General features: G+C 48.4%; 1 non-coding gene across 1 annotated transcript; it reads right to left on the bottom strand.

Moving 5' to 3' along the window:
• Positions 1 to 2,308: 2,308 nt before the first annotated feature.
• Positions 2,309 to 2,383, bottom strand: Trnas-cga. The gene has a single exon. It is a non-coding gene; the product is annotated as a tRNA-Ser (tRNA).
• Positions 2,384 to 7,095: the final 4,712 nt, after the last annotated feature.

Genomic DNA, 7,095 nt, shown 5'->3' with positions numbered 1-7,095 from the left:
CTTTCTCGTCGATGGGGATCGAAACGATGATGATGAGGACAACACAACACCCAGTCCCTGAGCGGAGAAAATCTCCGCCCCAGCCGGGAATCGAACCCGGGCCCTTGGGATTGACATTCTGTCGCGCTGACCACTCAGCTACCGGGGGCGGACTAGGTTTTGATGATACTTAGACACAGGTGTGGAGGCAGTCTGGTGAACAACACCCACGCCTCCGGGCGCATCACCGTCCGCACAGCCTGTGTAATTGTCTGGGGTGCTATAGGCTAAGACAGCTGGTCCCCTCTAATTGTGGTACGAGAACGTTAATGGGCTAGCTTTATGTTGATGACGTTCTTCAACCCCACGTATAGCCTATCAGGAGCAATTTCCCAGCAAGATAAAGCTCGATCGCATGGAGCTCGACTTGCTCAAGATTTCCCACGTCATGTTCCGACCATTCCGTGGCCGGCCTGCACCCTGGAGTTGTACCCTACGGAGCATGTGTGCGACAACCTGGAACACAAAATAACGCCTTGTCACTCTGTGGCTGCTTAAGATTTGTGAGCCAGTTTGCCTCAGGACAACATCAGACGTCGAATCAACTCGTTGCCGGACCGTGCTGTGGCATGTATTGCAGCAAAGATTGACCCAAGGCATTGTTTAAAACCGAGCGCGGTGGCGCAGTGGCTAGACACTGGACTCGCATTCGGGAGGACGACGGTTCAATCCCGCGTCCGTCCATCCTGATTTAGATTTTCCATGATTTCCCTAAATCGCTCCAGGCAAATGCCGGGATGGTTCCTTTGAAAGGGCACTTCCGACTTCCTTCCCCATCCTTCCCTAATCCGATGAGACCGATGACCTCGCAGTCTGGTCTCCTTCCCCACAAAACCAAACCCAACCCATTGTTTAAAACCTAACTAACCTAAGGACATCACACACATCCATGCCCGAGGCAGGATTCGAACCTGCGACCGCAGCGGTCGCGCGGTTCCAGACTGAAGCGCCTAGAATCGCTCGGCCACTCCGGCTGGCTTTGTTGCACTCGGACGGTCAATAGAGGGACGGTTAATGCTGTTTGTGGATGACGCTGGGCCTGTCCTCCGATGATGTCCCTCGTGTGCTCAACTTGGCACAAATCTTGTGATCAAGGCAACATGTCGACACTGTCTAGAGCAGTTGGGTTACAACAGCAGTCTGCGGGCGCGCGCTATCCACTTGCAAAACACACCGTGGAATGCTGTTCGTGAATGGCAACACAGTGGGTCGAGTTACCAGAATAACGTACAGATTTGCAGTAAGAGTTCGTGGGATAACCACAAGAGTGCACTTGCAGCCATACGAAATCGCACCTCAGAACATAACTCCAAGTGTAAATCCAGCGTGTCCAGTAAGCAGCCCGGTTGGTTGCAAGCCCTAGCTGGCCTCTTTCTAACCAACACAAGATCATCATTGACACCGAGGCAGAACGATATTTCGTCAGAAAACAACAGACTTCCACCCTGCCTTTCGTTGAGATTTCGCTTGACACCAGTGAAGTCGCAAATGGCGGTGGATTGGGATGAGTGAAATTCAGGTCACAAGGTGTCTGGCTCGGAGCTGCCCTCGCATTCGCCGATTTGTAACCATCGAGGGGGCACTGTTGTGCCAACTACTGCACAAGTTGCAGCTGCAGATGCATTACGATGCACCAGACTCATACGCCGAAAACGGTGGTCTTCCCTGTCGGAGCCCGGTCTTCTTGTGGCCGTACGTTCTCTCGACCACCGCTGCCAACAATCGTGTACAGTGGCTATATTCCTGTCACCTCTTTGTGCAACAGCGCAGAAGGAATATTCAGCTTTCCGTAGCCCTATGACAGGACCTCGATGAAACTCAGTGAGGTGTTGATAATTGCTGAAAGGTGTTCTTGACTAACGTTAACCCATCACGTCCATTGCCAAAAGTAACTAACGCTCACCACCGTTACAGGATGTATTTAAAGAAAACTTGATTTGCATCCTCACAGTGGCGCTACTAGCGCCATTCTTATGCGACTGGCACGAAATTGGAATAGATATCTTTCAAAAGGGTTCGAATGGTTCTGAGCACTTTGGGACTTAATTCCTGAGGTCATCAGTGCCCTAAAACTTAGAAGTACTTAAACGTAAGTAACCTAAGGACATCGCTCACATCCATGCCCGAGGCAAGATTCGAACCTGCGACTGTAGTGGCTGCGCGGCTCCCGACTGTAGCGCCTAGAACCGCTCGGCCACTCCGGCCGGCAGATATCTTTCACATGAAGAAACACCCTACCAACTGAAACTTCCTGGCAGACTAAAACTGTGTGCCGGACCGAGACTCGAACTCGGGACCTTTGCCTTTCGCGGGCAAGTGCTCTACCAACTGAGCTATCCAAGCACTACTCACGCCCCGTCCTCAGAGCTGTATTTCTGCCAGCACCTCGTCTCCTACCTTCCAAACTTTACAGAAGCTCTCCTGCGAACCTTGCAGAACTAGCACTCCTGAAAGAAAGGATATTGCGGAGACATGGCTTCGCCACAGCCTGGGGGATGTTTCCAGAATGGAGGAGAGCTTCTGTAAAGTTTGGAAGGTAGGAGACGAAGTACTGGCAGAAGTAAAGCTGTGAGGACGGGGCGTGAGTCGTGCTTGGGTAGCTCAGTTAGCAGAGCACTTGCCCGCGAAAGGCAAAGGTCCCGAGTTCAAGTCTCGGTCCGGTACACAGTTTTAATCTGCCAGGAAGTTTCATATCAGCGCACACTCCGCTGCAGAGCGAAAATCTCATTCTGGACCTTACCAACTTTCCTTTATGTCGCACAACTGATTCTTGGAGTTGTGATTTTCTTTCCTTCAGTGTATCAGCATAACAGTCAATGATGATAGCACAGCTCTGTCGAAACCGGTGACACCTTAAATTGCTTTTTAGCGATCTTGGTTTGTGTAACAATCCTTTAGTACTGTCCTAGTAAATTCCATCCTTCAGCATGAGTAAATCTATCCTATCCTGCCATTTTAAATCGCTCCAGATAAATACATTGAAATACTTGACAGTCATCACGTATCAAAGCGTATGTAGTCAAAGGGTATTGAGTCATTATGTATATTTATGCGCATGTGGTAGCATTTATTTGAGTGCAGACCCACCTGCTCGTCTTTGCACCGGGCGCTGCTACTTTTCATGCATATCGTAACAGTTTTCCAGCGTCGGAATCCGCCTGTATGCAGCAGCAGGTGGCGCTGTGTGCGTGCGATCGGCACAGGTCGGTTCTGGTTTTTGCCTGGAGGCTGTCACGCAGCATAATTACGCCGTCCGTGACTTTAATTGAGTCACCGGCAGGGCTCGCCCGCGGCGGCATCTCCGGCACGGGGGCGAAATTACACGGCATTAGCTTGTTGCTCCCAGGTCGTGTGTGGACGGGCGGGCACGGCCCGCGACCTGCGACGTCGTAATTGCCTGCTGTCGTTCTGCCCGCGCCCGCGCCCGGAACAAAAGGAGACGCGGTCTATGCTCCGGCTCCTTTTGTCTCCGCAGCCGTGCTCCCCGGGGCGCCTGCACTTGTTATCTGCTCTGACGTTCGCCGGAATGATGGGGATTGAGGGCTTACGTACGCCGCGGGGGCGACCTGCTCTGAGGGTCCCGTACTGCGTGTTACGACGGGGGAAAATATCCGTTTTCCTCAGAAAGAGTGGGCTCGCAGCGCTGGAAAACCGATAGAAAGAAATTATGCGCGAGTCCCTAGCGAGGCAGACGGAGTACAGTCGACACTACTGCCCCTAGGCTCCACGACATAAAGACGTATCCACCTGCTGTACTCTTTCCTAGCAATCTGTGAAAGTGCATACAGTGTACAGATACACTGCAGGAAAGCAAATTAGTGCACCCTTCTTGAGGTTTCCAATTCGCTCGAAATTTACTGTTGCAATAGTGTAAGTGGAGTACATGAAGTGATTATCTTTACAGTTCAATAGCACAAGAGATTCAGAGGTATTAGGTATCGATCACTGATGAAACGCCCGTATTAGTATGTGGTGTAGCGTCCGTGGGTGGCAATGCAGCTGCTGACTCTGGCATCCAGTCGATTGCACAGATGGAGAATAATGTCCTAGGATACGTTATGCCACGCCTGCTCGATCTGTTCAGTACTTCAGTAAGAGTTGTTGGTTGACGATTCGCACGAGTCACTTCTCGTCCCATCATACGAAGGCCGTTTGAAATGTCCGTGCAAAGTCCGAGAGATGGCACTACCGGCGCGTATCGAGGTCATGTTTAGTTAGTAGCATCTTTGGAAAGAACGCAAACCAAGTTTCAGCCATATTGGTCTATTTCTTTGTGTTTGGCATTCGTGTGAATCAAGGAAGTGGAGTGATTGTCAAAGAATGGACGAAAAAGAATTTCGTGTGGTGATTAAACATTACTTTAAGACAGGTAAAACGCCTCAGAAGACTAAAGAGAAGCTTGATAGTGCCGCGCGGGATTAGCCGAGCGGTCTTAGGCGCTGCAGTCAGGGACTGTGTGGTTGGTCCCAGCGGAGGTTCGAGTCCTCCCTCGGGCATGGGTGTGTGTGTTTGTCCTTAGGATAATTTAGGTAAAGTAGTGTGTAAGCTTAGGGATTGATGACCTTAGCAGTTAAGTCCCACAAGATTTCACACACATTTGATTTTTTAGAAGCTTGATAAACATTACGGTGACTCTGCACCTTTGATTAGAACAGTTTATAAGTGGTTTCAAAATTTTCGGAGTGGCCATATGGGCACATGTGATGCTGAACGTTCTGGACGCCCTGTTGAGGTTGCGACTCCAGAAAGCATTGATAAAATACATGATATGGTGATGGATGACAGAAGAGTTAAGGTGCGTGAGATTGCTAGTGCCGTGGGCATCTCTAATGAACGGGTACATAATATTTTGCATAAACATTTGGACATGAGAAAGCTATCCGTAAGATGGGTTCGGCGATTGCTCACGCTTGACCAAAAACGGAATCGTGTGAAGTGTTGCAAGGATGGTTTGCAGCTCTTCAGGAAGAATCCGTAGAACTTTAAGCATCGTTTCGTCACTGTGGATGAAACATGGATACATAAGTATACTCCTGAGACCAAACAACAATCTACAAAATGGGTTACCAAGGGAGAATCTGCACCAAAAAAGGCGAAGACCATTCCTTCGGCCTGAAAGCTTATGGCGACTGTCTTTTGGTATTCGCAAGGGATAATCCTCATTGACTATCTGGAAAAGGGTAAAAATATTACAGGAGCATGTTATTCATCTTTATTGGACCGTTTGAAAACCGAGCTGTAAGAAAAACGCCGGCGATTGGACCGCAAAAAAGTTCTTTTCCATCACGACAGTGCATCAGCACACACCTCAGCAGTTGTGGTCGCAAAAGTAATGGAAACAGGATTCCAATACATTTCAAGTCTCCCCTATTCTCTGGACTACTATTTGTTCCCCAATTTGAAGAAATGGCTGGCGGGACAAAGATTTTATTCAAATGAGGAGGTGATTGCAGCAACTAATAGCTATTTTGCAGACTTGGACAATTTCTATTATTCGGAAAGGCTCAACAAATTAGAATAGCGTTGGACGAAGTGTATAAGTCTAAAAGGAGACCATGTCGTAAAATAAAAAAGATTCACCCCAAAAATGTAAGTGGTTTTTATTTTTGCACGGACTTTTCTAACGCCCCTCGTATATCACACATGTTCGATTGAAGACAAGTCCGGGGACTGAGCTGCTCAGGGAAGTTGCTGCACGTCATGTAGGGCACGTTGTGTTTCATGGGCAGCGTGTGGGCAAGCATTATCGTGTTGGAACTATAAATCACCTTCGTGTTGCGAGAATGGCGTAAACCAGGTCTACCAACATTCTGCACCTATAGAGCGCTGGTTAGCGTCCCCTCCAGAAACACCAAAGGTGAACGAGTGTTGTGCTTATTGTACCCCAGACCATAAGGCTTGGGTTGGGGCCACTGTGTGTCTTGGACGAATGCACTCTACGAGACAGTGCTCACCTAGCATATGTCATAAGCGCAAACGATCATTACTTGCGTGCAGTCATGCTTTCATCGCTGAAGACCACGGCGCGCAATTTCACCTTCCAAATGATTCTCTGGCGGCACCAATCGAGCCGTGGACGTCGATGCTGTGGCGTGGGTGGAAGATGGGTTAGAGTTGTGCGGGCCCGTAGTCCCACTGGTAATAACCAGTTCGCAACAGTTCGTGTTGACGCGTCTGGACTCACTAGCCCTCTTATTTGTGCTGTGGTAGCTGTAGGTTCTGCCACAGCTGCCCTTACAATAATACGATCCTGGCGGGCATTTGGTCTGCGCTGCGTGGAACCTCGTCTACAGGTGGCAGAATGTTCTCACGATCACTGATACCAGCACTGTTGCACAACTGACGCAGTACGTTCAACTTGTGTGGCAATTCTTCGAAAGGACGAACCAGCAATTTCACACGTTTCATACTCGTTCGATTGGATATAGGAAACACCGAGTGCGTCTCCGTGGCGTGGTTCAAAAATGGTTCAAATGGCTCTGAGCACTATGGGACTCAACTGTTGTGTCCTCTGTTTTAGGTGACGATGAATCGAATGTAATTCGTGTTTTAAGATACCGTATAATGTCTGACCTTCTACACAGTTTATTTGGTAAAAATTTTTAATGTGTTTCCAGACTAATTAATTCATCCTTTGTTTCCCATTGATGAACCAGTTACAGTTCCTTGTTTCATTATTATAGAGATTTTATATATGTAGTCTGTGTATTTTAACAACAGATTTTGCAAAATGTGTTTTGTCTAAGGTATTTTGCTCTTCTGAGTGAAAGTGTGAGTCAGAGTGGAGCACGGTGTCTGAGGTTTATATTTCCTATTTTCCCTTGGGATACATAATTTGGAATACGCTAAGCAGTACTGAAAATAGTGCATCAAGACGGGGCCATCGGAAGCAAGTGAAGTTAATTACACATAGTAACACAGATGACAGATTCATTTGATCCAACATTCAAGACATCTAACCAAATACATTGAGTACAAGTAGACAAATACAGTGTAAAGTAAATAATGCCGCCTGCCGGAGTGGCCGTGCGGATCTAGGCGCTACAGTCTGGAGCC

Source organism: Schistocerca piceifrons, chromosome 3 (genome assembly GCF_021461385.2).
Source record: "Schistocerca piceifrons isolate TAMUIC-IGC-003096 chromosome 3, iqSchPice1.1, whole genome shotgun sequence".
Classification (NCBI taxonomy): Eukaryota; Metazoa; Arthropoda; class Insecta; order Orthoptera; family Acrididae; genus Schistocerca; species Schistocerca piceifrons.
This window is presented reverse-complemented; position numbering and strand designations above follow the sequence as displayed.